We start from the raw sequence: 16,747 nt of genomic DNA on the forward strand, positions 1-16,747 counted from the left end.
TCTATATGAAGAAAACTAAATTAAAAATTATGCTTTTTGAAATTTAAAAAAAAAGTTTAGATTTCTCTGTGAAGGGTAGAAGTTTTAGGGGTAGGTTTAGTGTAGGGTGATACAATATACAGTTTTTACAGTATAAAAATCATGTTTGTGTGTATACTGTGTACACACATACAGCTACAGTAGGTTGAAAATATGTGTGTGTGTGTGTGTGTGTGTGTGTGTGTGTGTGTGTGTGTGTGTGTGTGTGTGTGTGTGTGTGTGTGTGTGTGTGTGTGTGTGTGTGTGTGCGTGCGTGTGTGATTATGAATTGTTTGCAACAGGTCAAATTTGTGAACTGTTTTTAATGGTCCTGACTTGAATATTTGGCTGAGATACATTTTGAGTTGCTGTATGTGAAAATCTTTGTCATGATTTTAAGTAGGACATATTCCTGGGTCAACATATGTATATATTTATCCTGGAACACAATTCCTGTCATGAAACATAGTCCTAACCCCCTAACCCTAACCTAACCCAGAGGGATGATAGGTAAATAACTAGCACCAAACCCTGCATTTAAACATAAACTTGACATAAACTTTAAGCTTGTCACTGAAATATGATTTGTTGATTGGAATGCAGGATTAACAATGTTATAAATATCCAGAAACAGTCTTGTTGAAATCACATTCACCTGTAAATGTATGGAACTGTAAGGCAGTGTCATCTTATAAACCGCTTCAAGTGACCCTGATATTCTAAATTATTATAAATAAAATACTCAATTTGTCTTTCATTTTTGCTAAATATTGACTTAAATATTGAATATTATCTGTATCATATATGTCCTGTCCTATAACCTGTCAGTATATTAATTGAGATATGCATTTAAGAGTAGGCTAAATGAATGACAAATCAGCAAAACCTGCTATGAGAACATTTTATTATTTTGAAGCCAACTTTTTTCAACCTTTTTTTTTTGTTATGCTTTCATTACAAAAAACATTTTTTATCCCTTGCTAGAATATATATATATATATATATATATATATATATATATATATATATATATATATATATATATATATATATATATATATATATATATATATATATATATATATATATATATATATATATACATACATACATACATACATACATACATACATATATATATATATAAAATCAACTGGTTCGAGTTCCTATTTCCGGCCCTTTAAATTTAAAAAATAGCCACGGAAAAGGCGCCCTAAAGACGGAGCTGCAGGAGGATTATTGTTTGGAGATTTGACGGTGGAAAACGGCAAAGAAAGTTAAGGTAAGATTTAATAAAAAAAATATTGCTTCGTTTTGGGGATTGCTTCGTTATATTCAGTTGGAGTAACTTACTGCATGTTATGTGATATTAAAACGTTAGCTAATGAAAGCTACAATTGTTAGCTATCAAACATTAGTTATTTTGTCAATTCAAAACTTTTGCCATTGCCTGAAGGATTTTGTAAGTGACATAACGTTAGGAATTCAAGTTGATTATCGTTAGTTCACCTCTCTTTCATACATTTGTCACGTGATTTTTGATAATTACTAACTGCTAAATAAATGGTGATAAAATATTAATATCTGTCTGTTTCATTGCTGTACTAACGTTAGTCTATGCGGCTCTCACGTGACAAAAGTATGAACAAGGCCTAACGTTACCAGAATAACCTAAATGAATCATCTGTTTCTCATAATTTGTTATTTTGCCTGCAATATGTATAGTTTTTATTATCATTATTTTATTATTTATTTTAAATATGAAGTTGTTATCAAAGTTTGCGCTACTTGAGGTGATTGCTAAATGATTTAAAGATCCAAGTCAGTAAAATGATCTGATCTTCCCATCACTAACGTTACAAAGAAGTCCTTCGAACTGAAAATCACATTGTCTTCTGCTGAAAAAAAAGCATAGACCAGCATGATTTCACTTTCACTCACTGTATACCAACCTGCAGTCAGTTCTGTATGGTCAACGTATTTTCCCAATTATAATGTTATAATTATAATGTATAATTTTGAAATTCATCTATGTATAAATTTGACATTAAACTGCACTAACTAGTTGTATTACTTGTATTACAGAAACAACAGGATCACAGAGCAAGCGAGTAAGCTGTAGAATCCCACTTCAACAGATGGCTTCAAATTGCAAGTGAGACAGAGGGAGAAGAGAAAAGGAGTAACGAAAATGGACACGCAAGTAATTTACACGGTCTATTTTACTAATTGTTTGTAATCATTTGGAGTAAATCCGGGACTGCACTTCACTTCACTTGTTAGGTCTATCTCATCTATTTCATCTTTGTTAATAAAAATTAGAAGAAATATGCAATAAAAAACAGTAATAGAAACTGTATATATATATATATATATATATATATATATATATATATATATATATATATATATATATATATATATATATATATTAGGGATGCAACAATACAGTTAGTCCATGGTTCAATACATAACCTTACTTTGGTTTTTAACCACGGTTTTCCGGTTCGGTTCGGGTTTTTTTTTGCTCTTCTATTCTTAGTTGACAGGAACAGAAAAAGGTTAAGGAGAAAATGGTTTTTATTGCAATACTCTTTCTTTATTTTACTTAAAAGACTTGAAAACCCTTACTTAAACTTAAAACTTTACATAAAAAAATGTATACACATTCCCAGTGTATTGTATTAAATAAAATAAATATATATAAAGATTTACAGTGGTAGCTCAGAGATGTACAGTAGCATTTAAGTATGAAATTGAATGAATAAATGTAGAGTATAAACGTAAATGCGGGTAAACACCCTTAACTTTAGTGCATATGATTGGATATTTGCTCAAATCAGCGCATAGACTCAGGCAAACCATTAAAAAAAGAGCAGAATAAATAAAGAGGAATATTCAAGGGGGTAATCTAGCGCTCGGAAAGCGTTCCACCCCTAGGGTGTTAAAATATTTTCTCCCGTTGCTTTTGGCTCACTATGGGCTTCTCCCGATTCTTCTCCCTTGACTTGATCAGACCATTGCTAACCAAGCCATCACCTGCTGTTAGCATCCCATTGACTCCCATTCATTTTTGCATCTCTTTGACAGTGAATAACTTTACATCAGAGGCGTTTAAAGACTCAATTTGTCCATTGTTTATTTCTAAAGAAACTCGACAATGCATAAAGGCTCCTGTGGCAAGGGGGGCGTGGTTCAGCGAGGTCTGCAGCGGGAGAGAGGGCCGCGGGACGAGCGGTAAGTGAGTGGGTTGGACGCAGATTAATAACACCTGTCTCTTGTTCCAGTAATGAGCGCGGAGACGGGATAAAACACCAGCGGAACCAGAGACCAGGGAGAGAGAGAGTCAGGACGGTTGTTGCCAAACCCACACAGAGACTGAGTTGCCGGAAGCCGGAAGTGCCGACCCGGAAGTGATCGCTATTGTTTTGAGTCTGAGAGAAGTCACACTATTGAGTGTGTTTGACTATTTGAGTTATAAAATAAAAGAGCAACAACCGTCTAGCCGAACCCCGTGTCCTCTTCCTTCCTCACATTCACGAACTTTGCTACACTGGTGCCGAAACCCGGGAAGGAAGTAGGACAGTGCCGCCGCCATGACAACGCCCTCCGCCACGCCATTTGCGGATGTCATCAACTCCCTCGCGGTCCTCCACCAAGAACACCACCAGGCGTTGCTGGACCTCCGGACCGAACAGGAGCGCCGCTTCGAGGCGATCGTCCAAGGCCAGCAAGAGGACCGCGAGCGGTTCCGGAGCTGGATGGACCGGGAGGTCCGCGCCGAGGCCGCCGCACGGGCCAGCGCACCGGGTCACGTGCCCCTCCAGAAGATGGGGCCGGAAGACGACCCGGAGGCCTTCGTCGATCTATTCCAGAAAGCCGCGGAGGCCTGCGGGTGGCCCCGGGCACAGTGGCCGGTGCGCCTCATCCCCCTACTATCTGGAGAAGCCCAGGCGGCCGCGCAACAACTACCGGTCGCGAACCTCCTGGACTACGATGATCTAAAGAAGGCCATCCTCCAGCGGGTCGGCCGGACCCCGGAACAACATCGTCAGCGTTTTCGGTCCCTGGAGTGCGGTGAGTCCGGTCGACCCTTCGCGTTGGCCCAACAGCTCCGGGACGAGTGCCGCAGATGGCTTCTGGCCGGCGGCAGCGACGTGGACCATGTTGTCGATCTGGTGGTGCTGGAGCAGTTTATCACTCGGCTCCCCAGGAAGACCGCCGAGTGGGTCCAGTGCCACCGGCCCACGTCGCTGGAGACGGCCATCAACTTGGCGGAGGATCACCTGGTGGCGTGCCCAGGGGTCGGCGAACCCCCACTAACTTCTCCCTCTCTCTCTCCCCCCTCTCTCTCTCTCTCTCGACCTGTCCCTCTCCCCAGGTCCCGCCCTCCAGGCCCTCCTCGCGTCCCCCCCAGAGGCCGGGGTGGGATGGGCCTTGGACCGTCCGGGAGTTCGCGGGTCCCGCCCAGGGGGGCGGGGCCGCTGGGGGCTGGTAGTGACAATGGCTCTGGGTCCGCCCCCTTTCCGCGCTCATCCTCCAACCCACTCCCCGCCGCCGGGGCGGCGGGTAGGCCTGGGCTGGCCTGCTGGCGGTGCGGCGATCCGGATCATTTTGTGGACCGATGTCCGATGATGGACATCGGAACAATGATCCGGATCCCGGACGTCCAGCGGACCACCCCCGATCAAGCAGGAGAGTACCAAATTCCTGTGAGTATCAAGGGGGGTACATATCAGGCCTTGGTGGATTCAGGATGTAACCAAACCTCGATCCATCAAAGCCTGATGCAGCCTGGGGCATTGGATACAAGCCGCGTGGTTAAGGTGCGGTGTGTGCACGGGGATGTGGTGGAATACCCGGTTGTCCCGGTCACGATACAATTTCGGGGGAAAAAGCATAGTGTAGAGGTGGCGGTTAGTCCACACCTCCGGCATCCGCTAATTCTGGGGACAAATTGGCCCGCCTTTTCGGCGTTATTGGGGTCGTTATGCGCGGATGCCGCTTGGGAGAAAAAGGCTCGGAGGGGGGCGGCGCGAGTGCAGCTTGGGGAGACTGAGACGGGACCCTTGAGGACAGCTTCAGTGGAACCGAGCGGGGTCGAGAGGCTGATTCTCTCGGACCGCGATGACTTTCCGCTGGAGCAGTCACAAGATGAGACCCTCAAAAATGCCTTCCAACAGGTCCGATCGATTGACGGTCAGTCTCTCCAACCTGCCTTGCCTGTCTCGTATCCATATTTCGCCATAATTAAGGATCGGTTGTATCGAGTGACCCAAGACACTCAGACAAAGCTAGATACAACCCAGCTGTTAGTACCAAAGAGTCGCCGGGAAATGCTTTTCCAGGCGGCTCATTCTAACCCAATGGCGGGCCACCTGGGACAGGCGGCCACGCTGAATCGTTTAATGACCCGTTTTTTTTGGCCAGGCATTCATGACAATGTGCGCAGGTGGTGCGCGTCTTGTCCGGAATGTCAGTTGGTAAATCCACTGGCCGCCCCAAAAGCGCCATTGCGCCCCCTTCCATTAATGCAGGTCCCCTTCGAGAGAATTGCGATGGACCTCATCGGGCCATTAGAGCGATCCGCACGCGGACATCGTTTTGCGCTAGTTATCGTGGACTACGCAACACGATATCCGGAAGCAGTGGCTCTCCGCAACATCTCGGCGAAGAGTGTTGCGGACGCACTGTTTCGTTTAATCTCCCGGGTGGGGATTCCGAAGGAAATCCTCACTGATCAAGGCACGGCGTTTATGTCACGCACGTTAAGCGAATTGTACGGATTGTTGGGCATTAAATCCATTCGAACCAGCGTCTATCACCCACAAACAGACGGCTTGGTCGAACGATTTAATCGCACTCTTAAATCCATGATCCGTAAATTCGTACAGGAAGACGCCAAAAATTGGGATCGGTGGTTAGAACCCCTCTTATTTGCTGTGCGCGAGGTCCCGCAAGCCTCCACGGGGTTTTCCCCCTTCGAGCTTCTCTACGGTCGGCAGCCCCGGGGGGTGCTGGACGTCCTACGAGAAACTTGGGAGGAGGGGCCTTCGTTGGCCAAAAACGAAATTCAGTACGTCATGGACTTGCGAACAAAACTCCACACATTGGGGCGGCTATCTAGGGAGAATTTGTTGCAAGCCCAGGACCGCCAGAGCCGGTCATATAACAGGGGTACTAAACTACGCAAATTCACACCGGGAGAGAAAGTGCTCGTTCTACTCCCAACGTCGAGCTCAAAATTAATGTCAAAGTGGCAGGGGCCGTTTGAGGTCGCACGGCAGATGGGAGAGCTCGATTATGAAGTGATACGATCCGATAGGAACGGGGCACGTCAAATATACCACCTCAATCTGCTAAAAAAATGGAATGAGGTGGAATCGGTGTTGTTGGCAACGGTGATCGGGGGAGAGGATGATCTCGGGCCAGAGGCGAGCATTAAAGCACAATCAGTCGCGTTGGCCCCTGGGGGAGATCACCTCTCACCGTTACAACTCGCTGATTTATCGAAATTGCAGGCGGAATTCGCTGACGTGTTCTCGCCCCTACCGGGACGTACCGACTTGATTCAGCACCATATCGAGACCGAGCCGGGCGTGGTAGTTCGCAGCCGGCCGTATCGCTTGCCTGAGCACAAGAAAAAAGTAGTTCAGGACGAATTAGGCGCAATGCTCGACATGGGAGTAATCGAGGAGTCCAACAGTGACTGGGCGAGCCCGATAGTTTTGGTCCCCAAGACAGACGGCTCGGTCAGGTTCTGTGTGGACTACCGCAAGGTGAACGCTGTGTCGAAGTTCGACGCGTATCCAATGCCGCGGGTTGACGAGTTGCTTGATCGGTTAGGTACGGCTCGATTTTATTCGACACTGGACTTAACAAAGGGCTATTGGCAGATCCCCTTGTCTCCATTGTCCAAAGAAAAAACAGCTTTCACCACGCCGTTTGGATTACACCAATTTGTCACGCTTCCTTTCGGCTTGTTCGGGGCGCCCGCAACCTTCCAGCGACTCATGGATAGGATTTTGCGTCCCCATGCTGCATATGCTGCTGCGTACCTGGATGACATAGTGATTTATAGTCACGATTGGCAGCGGCATATGCAGCATGTGAGGGCGGTCCTGAGGTCGCTGAGGAGAGCGGGGCTCACGGCCAATCCGAAGAAGTGTGCGATTGGGCGGGTGGAAGTAAGGTATCTGGGCTTCCACTTGGGTCATGGGCAGGTGCGTCCCCAAATTGATAAGACTGCCGCAATTGCAACCTGTCCGAGGCCCAAGACCAAAAAGGAGGTAAGACAGTTCTTGGGGCTGGCGGGATATTATAGACGGTTTATACCAAATTATTCGGACCTCACCAGCCCTTTGACTGATCTTACTAGAAAGGGGCTACCAGATACGGTCCAGTGGACGGAGCCGTGTCAACAGGCTTTTACCCAAGTAAAGGCTGCTCTATGTGGCGGGCCGCTCTTACACTCCCCTGACTTTTCTCTCCCTTTCTTGTTGCAGACTGGCGCGTCGGACAGGGGGCTGGGCGCAGTCCTGGCCCAGGAGGTGGAGGGGGGAGAGCGGCCGGTGCTGTACATTAGCCGTAAGCTCTCCAAGAGGGAAGCTAAGTACAGCACCATAGAAAAGGAGTGTCCGGACGGCTCCCCGGCCTGAGTCGGGCGGTGGGGGTATGTGGCAAGGGGGGCGTGGTTCAGCGAGGTCTGCAGCGGGAGAGAGGGCCGCGGGACGAGCGGTAAGTGAGTGGGTTGGACGCAGATTAATAACACCTGTCTCTTGTTCCAGTAATGAGCGCGGAGACGGGATAAAACACCAGCGGAACCAGAGACCAGGGAGAGAGAGAGTCAGGACGGTTGTTGCCAAACCCACACAGAGACTGAGTTGCCGGAAGCCGGAAGTGCCGACCCGGAAGTGATCGCTATTGTTTTGAGTCTGAGAGAAGTCACACTATTGAGTGTGTTTGACTATTTGAGTTATAAAATAAAAGAGCAACAACCGTCTAGCCGAACCCCGTGTCCTCTTCCTTCCTCACATTCACGAACTTTGCTACAGCTCCATTACCTTTATCTTACACTATCGCCCCGCAGAAGCTGTTTTTGTAAAAATAGGCTAACGATTGCGTCATAACCAACGCGACTCTGTCGCACAGTTGAGAAATTACCGTATAGACCTGAGGAGACGCTCGCAGGCAATCTTTACTGTATATGAGGCAGTCGGGGGGACGTGGAGACATAAAGTCTGATAAAGTCAAGGGAGAAGAATGGGGAGAAGCCCATAGTGAGCCAAAAGCAATGGGAGAAAATATTTAAACAATGTGATTCAGATTTCACTTTCCACAACTACTAGAAGACTCACAGCTGTCAGACAGGAGGCTCACGTCACATCTACGTCCTCAAGCTCAGTCTGAGTCTGCGCAGTTCGCTCAGCCATCAGGAAGTGAGTGCCTCTGATTGGCCTCATTTTTCCGCCGTTGAAGTCAATGGGATAGCTCTGTCCATTTCTTTTACTGTCTATGGGAATATTTCAAACGGGGGGAAATGGAAATAAATAATTAAATGCAAAACCGAAAAAAAAACACAATTCACCAGCGCATATTGAACCATGAATGCGTACCTAACGGTTCAATATTATATTGAGTATTGTGGCATCCCTATATATATATATATATATATATATATATATATATATATATATATATATATATATATATATATATATATATATATATATATATTATATATATATATATATATATATATATATATATATATATATATATATATATATATACAGCTCTGAAAAAAATTAAGAGACCACTGCAAAAAAACTAGTCCTCAGAGTTGGGGAACATTGTCAGAGCAGAAGGAAGCATGTTTTCTTCTACACTCTAAACACGCTGGGTTAATAACAACCCAAGTTGGGTTGAAAATGGACAAACCCAGAAATTGGGTTGTTTGAACCCAGTGAATGGACCTTTTCAAACAACTCAATGTGTGGTTTTGTCCATTTTCAACCCAACTTGGGTTGTTATTAACCCAGCATTTTTTAGACTGTAGGACAACCTTGTACGTGGTTTAATTCATGCGTCCTTCACAAAGACAAGTCTGCCCAATTCAAGCATTGCTGAAGCACTCCCAGATCATCACCGATCCTCCACCAAGTTTCACAGTGGGTGTGAGACACTGTGGCTTGTAGGCCTCTCCAGGTCTCCGTCTAACCATCAGAAGACCATGTGTTAGACAAAGCTGAAAATTGGACTCATCAGAGAAGATGACCATACTCCAGTCCTCTACAGTCCAATCCTTATGGTCTCTTGCAAACCTCAGCCTGGCTCTTCTTTGCTTCTGTCACGTCACAAACAAGGGAAAAGGGTGCGAGGACTCAAGTGCAGAAAATGATCATTTATTATAAAATAAAACATAAACTCAAAACAACAACCCACGAGGGGGAAAAACACATAATAGAATAATATAAATACAAACTTAAACAAACCAACAGAATCACGGGGAGGACGGAAGACGCAGACATTACACAAGGATCCAACACAGACTGACAAACACAAGGAGATTATAAAGGGAACAAACAAGGCAGATAATGAGGGAGAACAGGTGGGGCAAATTAACCAATAATCAGATAACAAGGGGGAGGGAACTGACAGGGACACGAGCACATGCTCAACATAACAAAACCCACAAGTGCACACAAGACAGGACAGGCATGTGACATTACCCCCTCCTTAAGGAGCGGCTACCAGACGCTCCACTAGGGACGGGAGGGACAGACCCGGGCGGGACGGGAGGGACAGACCAGGGAGGGACGGGAGGGACGGGAGGGACAGACCAGGGAGGGACGGGAGGGACAGACCAGGGAGGGACGGGAGGGACAGACCAGGGGGGCACGGGAGGGACAGACCAGGGGGGCACGGGAGGGACAGACCAGGGGGGCACGGGAGGGACAGACCAGGGGGGCACGGGAGGGACAGACAAAGAAGGTACAGACAAGGGAGGGGTAAACAAGGGAGGAACGAGGAAAACAAAAAGTTCAGGAGGCCATGGTGGCCCACAAAGTTCGAATGGCCAGGGAGGCCCACCAAGTTCAAGCGGCCGGGGCGGCCCATAGAGTTCAGGCAGCCAGGGCAGTGCGGGTAGAGCAGGGCGCCAGGGAGGCGCGGTGAGAGCAGGGCGCCAGAGAGGCGCGGTGAGTGCAGGGGGCGCCAGGGAGGCGCGGTGAGAGCAGCACGCTTTAGTGGCGCGGTGAGAGCAGGACGCCTCAGCGGCGCGGTGAGAGCAGGACGCCTCAGCGGCGCGGTGAGAGCAGGACGCCTCAGCGGCGCGGTGAGAGCAGGACGCCTCAGCGGCGCGGTGAGAGCAGGACGCCTCAGCGGCGCGGTGAGAGCAGGACGCCTCAGCGGCGCACGGAGAGCAGGACGCCTCAGCGGCGCACGGAGAGCAGGACGCCTCAGCGGCGCACGGAGAGCAGGGCGCCTCAGCGGCGCACGGAGAGCAGGGCGCCTCAGCGGCGCACGGAGAGCAGGACGCCTCAGCGGCGCACGGAGAGCAGGACGCCTCAGCGGCGCACAGAGAGCAGGACGCCTCAGCGGCGCACAGAGAGCAGGACTGCTCAGGGGCGCAGGGAGAGCTGGGCGCCTCAGGGGCGCAGGGAGAGCAGGGCGCCTCAGCGGCGCAGGCAGGGCGTTGGGGAAACTTCTCCAGTCCAGCAGTATCCACCGGCACTGGGACCACCGGAATACGATCTGCTGGCATTGGGACCACCGGAACATGATCTGCCGGAACTGGGACCACCGGAACACGATCCACCGGCACAGGGACCACCGGAACACGATCCACCGGAACTGAGACCACCGGCACACGATCCACCGGAACTGGGACCACCGGAACTGCCTCCGGGGCTTCGGATAAAGCCCTGTGCTCCTTCCACGCATGCAGGACTGCCACCACAAAGCATCCCATCACAGCCCTCCAGGCCGTTTCCGGACTCGGGACCACCGGAACACGATCCACCGGCACAGGGACCACCGGAACACGATCCACCGGCACAGGGACCACCGGAACACGATCCACCGGCACAGGGACCACCGGAACACGATCCACCGGCACAGGGACCACCGGAACACGATCCACCGGCACAGGGACCACCGGAACACGATCCACCGGCACAGGGACCACCGGAACACGATCTACCGGCACAGGGACCACCGGAACATGATCCACCGGCACAGGGACCACCGGCGCACGATCCGCCGGTACTGGAACCACCGGAATACGATCCGCCAGCATAGGGACCACCGGAATACGATCCGCCGGCAAAGAGACCACCGGAATCCGATCCATCGGTACTGGGACCCCTGGAATCGGGACCACCGGAGCAGGTACGGAGGGAGCCTTTCTCCTCCTCCTCCGTTTCGGGACCACCGGAGCAGGGACCACCGGAACACGATCCACCGGCACAGGGACCACCGGAGCACGATCCGCCGGAACACGCACCATGGAAGGACTGGGGCCCAGGCAGTAGACAAATTCCCAGAACCCCAGACTCCCCATCCTGTCCATCACCCCTGGAGAGAGGGGCATGTCGAGGCAGAGGTTAAAAGTCTCCTTCCACTCTGCCTCGTTGAGCCCAAAATGTTCGACCTCCTTGAGGAACAGTCCTGCAAACTCTTGTACATCCGACCCCTGTTGCCGGATGTACTTCGAGTTTAGGTGTCGCATCACTCGTAGTCTCTTCCCAAACTCCATGAGGGAGAAAAAAAAAAGGGAAAAACAAACAACAAAAAAACAAGTCCTGCTGAGTCCTCAGATGGTTGGATCCTTCTGTCACGTCACAAACAAGGGAAAAGGGTGCGAGGACTCAAGTGCAGAAAATGATCATTTATTATAAAATAAAACATAAACTCAAAACAACAACCCACGAGGGGGAAAAACACATAATAGAATAATATAAATACAAACTTAAACAAACCAACAGAATCACGGGGAGGACGGAAGACGCAGACATTACACAAGGATCCAACACAGACTGACAAACACAAGGAGATTATAAAGGGAACAAACAAGGCAGATAATGAGGGAGAACAGGTGGGGCAAATTAACCAATAATCAGATAACAAGGGGGAGGGAACTGACAGGGACACGAGCACATGCTCAACATAACAAAACCCACAAGTGCACACAAGACAGGACAGGCATGTGACAGCTTCTCATTGATGAAGGGCTTTTTTCTAGCTTTCCACAACTTCAGCCCTGTCCACTGGGAGCCTGTTTCGAACTGTCCTCGCCGTTAACTTCACCCCAGCTGCCTTTTGCCATTCTTTTTGTAGGTCAACTGAGGTCATCCTATGGTTGTTGAGTGACATTCGAATGAGTTGGTGGTCATTCCAGTCAGTGTAGAGTTATTTTCGCCCTCTGCCAGTCTGTAACTTTGTTGTCCCCAATGTCTGCTGCTTGACCTTGTTCTTATGAACCGCCGTCTATAAAATTTTAAGGATGGAAGCAACCCGACGCTCACTGTATCCCTATGCCAGTAAAGCCAGAATATACTTGTAGGCTTCCATACTTGTAGATATGCTGATTTAAGAAAAAAATTGCAGTGGTCTCTTAATTTTTTTTTCTCCCAGAGCTGTATAGATATTGTAGTGTTTTACTTATCTAAACTTTTTAGGGAAGAAAAACAAATAATCAAATAAAATAAAAAATCAATGTTTAGTCTTTAGTGTGTTTGTTACAAATGAATTGATAATTATTAAAGCTACAAATGTAGTTCAGGTAAGAACAGTGAGTGATTACCTTTTTTCTTTTATTGTTTCATTAACATAAATATAAAGACCTAATTCACAGATCTAATATAATGTTAGACATCATTTCCCCAACTGCTCCCCAAATGTTCACTTAAAACTGCATTAAGTTAGCCTGACAAGCCAGAGCCACATCAGGAAGTTAGCTCTGGGAACTCACCATTGACAGGGCTCAATCCGAGGGGCGGGATAAACGGTTGTCTTTCAAACTACCTCTGCACGCGATAGGATAGCGCTACAACCAACCTTCTCGGAACCTTCTCTGCCGTCATTATGTTAAGCCCCGCCCACTGGCTCTACACACAATATGTTTGGCCTGACCAGAGTTTGGTTTTTACAGCTCAGAAGTGTATTTAGAGTTGCTAGACTAAACTCATGGCAAATTAGATTTGCTGCCTCTAGGGTGCGTCTAGATTTGTAAAATAGCATTATGTAACATTTGCAGTAAGATATTCCAAAACCACTAGGCCAATACTACATATTTTGTTCAGTTGAGAACCTTCAATATCCCAAATGTTTCCAACTATTTGTAAATCGTGAGAAAATTGCTATTTTAACCAAGGAACCGGGACGTGTGAGGGCGTCGCCTAACGATGTCATCCTATCTCTTAACCCTCGGTTTCTGGTTTTATTCTGCTGATGCGCTTTACTCCGACTGTAGTGTTAACAAGTGTCACAGCAGCCGCTGGGTGAACGCACAGAGTAACGTCATAACATAATTTAAAACTCACTCAAACGTGTTTTATGATAAACAGAGCTGCGTTACCTCATACTCATTACCAGAAAAGCAGAAATAATGCCGGCGACTATGGCATAATCAAAGTTTTTCGCGCTGCTCGTGAGGCTTGTGTTGTTCATCTCATTAACAATCACTCCAGCAGCCTTGCTCAGCTCCACAACACTCGCTCCTGCTCTGCTTCACACTGCAGTAACGTTAATAGGGATGTAATGATAAATTGTTATATCGCATTAATAAAATGTGACTATATGTATCGTTGATGGAAACGATATGATATGCAATATAGTTGTTTTATCCAAGGCTCAACTTGCTGTAGTAAGCCTATTTATAAGGTACAATTTACCCAGACACAAATTTACAAATGTACCTCAAATGTAAATTCTGTCATAATTCTCACCATAATGTCGTTTTTCGTTTAACTTCCAAACACAAATGAAGATATTCTTTATGAAACCCATTTTAAAGTCCATTACTCTCAAACTTAAACGATGCAAAAAATAAAGTAATCAAGTGGTCTAATCCAAATCTTCTGAAATCTTCAAGTCTTCTGAATAGACACAATGGCTTTATGTGGTGAAAATATTTAAAGCTACACTGTGTGATAATTTCCCCCATCTAGTGGTGAAAAGGTATTTGACCAACCAGTGATTATTAGTTTCTGTTCCTCTCAATTCCGATTTTGTTTTAACTCCTACAGTGGCCGATTTAGTCCAAGATTAACATGGCATTCAGTTCAACCTCGTCCATGAGTGCCATCGAGTGTTAAAACGCGAAAGGCGAAGCTTGAATTTACGGGTATGTCCCTCTTTGGCTAATGTACTTTCAAGATGGAGGGGCAACATGGCGACCGGCATTCGAACCCCTCACCCGTATGTATTTTCAATGGTATATTATAAACTTACGAGAATACTTTATTACTTGAAAGAAGTGCATTACATCACATTACATACATTAATTAGCACATATTTTTGAAAGAACTAAGTGTTTTTAGCTAAGAATAAACAAAAAAAGTTACACAGTGTAGCTTTAACACAGTGAACATTCTGTAGTAAACACAGACGTTCAAATGATTGCGTGACGTGCGAAAACAACATGAAAGTGAGGTAAAATTCTTGGATGAGCTAAACATTTACAGTTTGAGAGCGGCCATTTTGACACACTTTCTTGCGATTAGAACTGATTGATTGCATTGATCATCTGAAATGCATGCACTGCTGGAATGACCCTCTTCAAAGTGAGAGCGCAAACATTATTTAAAGTGGCACTCCTCCAAAGTCAAAGTGCAAACACCATTTAAAGCGGCAATCCTTAGTGAAAGCGCAAACATAATTTAAATCACCAGATCACATTTAGTTTTAGTAGTATGATTATTCAAAGCAGTTTAGATGGTTAATTCTTATACTGCATTAATAGCAGGAACAGCAGGACATAGCGAGCATGAGCAATGCTGCCTGCATTGAAAGTGCGAGTAATTCGTGAGGGATTTTTGTTTTTTAATTTACAGAGTTTCAGTGACACTATTACATTAATAATCTCATTACATAGAATCATACAATGACAAAACATAATGTTAAATATAATTAATAATAATGCAATGGGGGAATATTTGTGGGTCCTGATAATAATACACAAATAATAATATAATAACAATAAAAAAGTACAAAATAAAAATAAAAACTTTATTTCGGCTTATCGGGATACATATCGTATCGGGATACATATCGTGTCGGGAGTTCAGTATCGAGATACATATTTAATCGTGACACGAGTGTATCGTTAAACCCCTAAACGTTAATAATCACTTCCATGAACATGATTTCTGAGTCCTATCCCGATTTTTTTTCCTACCGGCTGTGAGGTGAAGACCACATGTCCCAAGACCTTTCCCAAAACTGACCTGATTGTCGCTTGTGCAGATTAATATTAAGATCTGTTTGATCGTTCTGAATTGTAGAAATTAACCAAATGATACAAGGATCAGCAGTTGTTTCTGCACTGAAAGTAAATCCTGACACGATTAAAATCAACGTTTCGGGAAGCCAAATTTTCAGTATTTTTTGCACAAAATAATAAATCATGTCAATTAAACCCTAATTTTAGTGATTAGGATGTTATAATCTATATACATAAAAGTGACATACACATTTTTATATAAATATGGCAGCGATAAGGTACAGTAATGGTTTTATTTGGTGTATTCTTTGCTAACAATCTTTCATTCTTATCCCGAGGTTACCATTGTCAGCTGGATCTGCTCCAAATCCAGATCAGATGGTGGACCTGCACCTAGACATCAACGCAGCCCTAAATGTCAACAGATAACATGTCAACTAGACAACTCCTAGAGACGGATCCCCTGTGAGGAACTTGCTAATAGCCATCAACACAGATCATCTGTCCTCTGCACAGACCCCTAAGGCCAGCTTCAACTCCATGTCGGCATGTTGTATCCTGATCTTCAAGCTGGTGGATCTAGATGAAATATTCTGAATTATTGCAATCCATAGTCTGACTTGTAATGCAGCCTGAATCATATTCACACCATGTTCGTTGGCCAGAGACAACTGGTCCCCCAACTCAGCCTGGTTTCTACCAAGGGTTTTTTCTTCTCCATTTCTGTCACCTGATGGATTTTGGGTTCCTTGCCACTGTCGCCTTAGGCTTGCTTAGTTTGGCACGCTTAATATTCTACAATAGGGGTGGGCTATATACTGGTAGATATGATTAACTGGTAGAAATGTATCAACTGCTACTGATTTTGGACCATCATCTCTATCGTAGTTACGTTGCTGTTCTGCTTGTGTGGTAATGAAATCTTATCATATGCCTGCATTTTTAAGCATTATGGTTAAAAAACAAGGGATTTTAAACTGCTAAAGTGCAGTAAGCAGTGAAAGACACCTCATTTGACGACTTGTGCACGCTGTCAGAGAGACTGTTTCTAAGCACAATTTTTTTGTATCATTGGCAGCAAGAATTACAAAATGTCTATGGTATTTCTAATGTCTATATAATATTGATTTAATTGCACTGATACTATTGGAGGAGAACTGAACTGCGCTGGATCATGTTTTCTGCAAAGCTGCTTTATAGCAAATTGAACTGATTTCATAATTGATGAACCTTACACAGTTATTGAACAGAACTGAATCAACACTGACCTGACTTCAGCTGTGA

At 45.9% G+C, this 16,747-nt stretch overlaps 1 long non-coding RNA gene across 1 annotated transcript; it reads left to right on the forward strand.

The window, feature by feature from the left end:
• The first annotated feature begins 1,233 nt into the window (after positions 1-1,233).
• LOC137045503 (uncharacterized) lies at positions 1,234-16,238 on the forward strand. The gene is made up of 3 exons (XR_010898785.1): positions 1,234-1,300; positions 2,104-2,221; positions 15,802-16,238. It is a non-coding gene; the product is annotated as an uncharacterized lncRNA (long non-coding RNA).
• The last annotated feature ends 509 nt before the right edge of the window (positions 16,239-16,747 follow it).

This window comes from Pseudorasbora parva, chromosome 17 (assembly GCF_024679245.1).
Source record: "Pseudorasbora parva isolate DD20220531a chromosome 17, ASM2467924v1, whole genome shotgun sequence".
Lineage (NCBI taxonomy): Eukaryota > Metazoa > Chordata > Actinopteri > Cypriniformes > Gobionidae > Pseudorasbora > Pseudorasbora parva.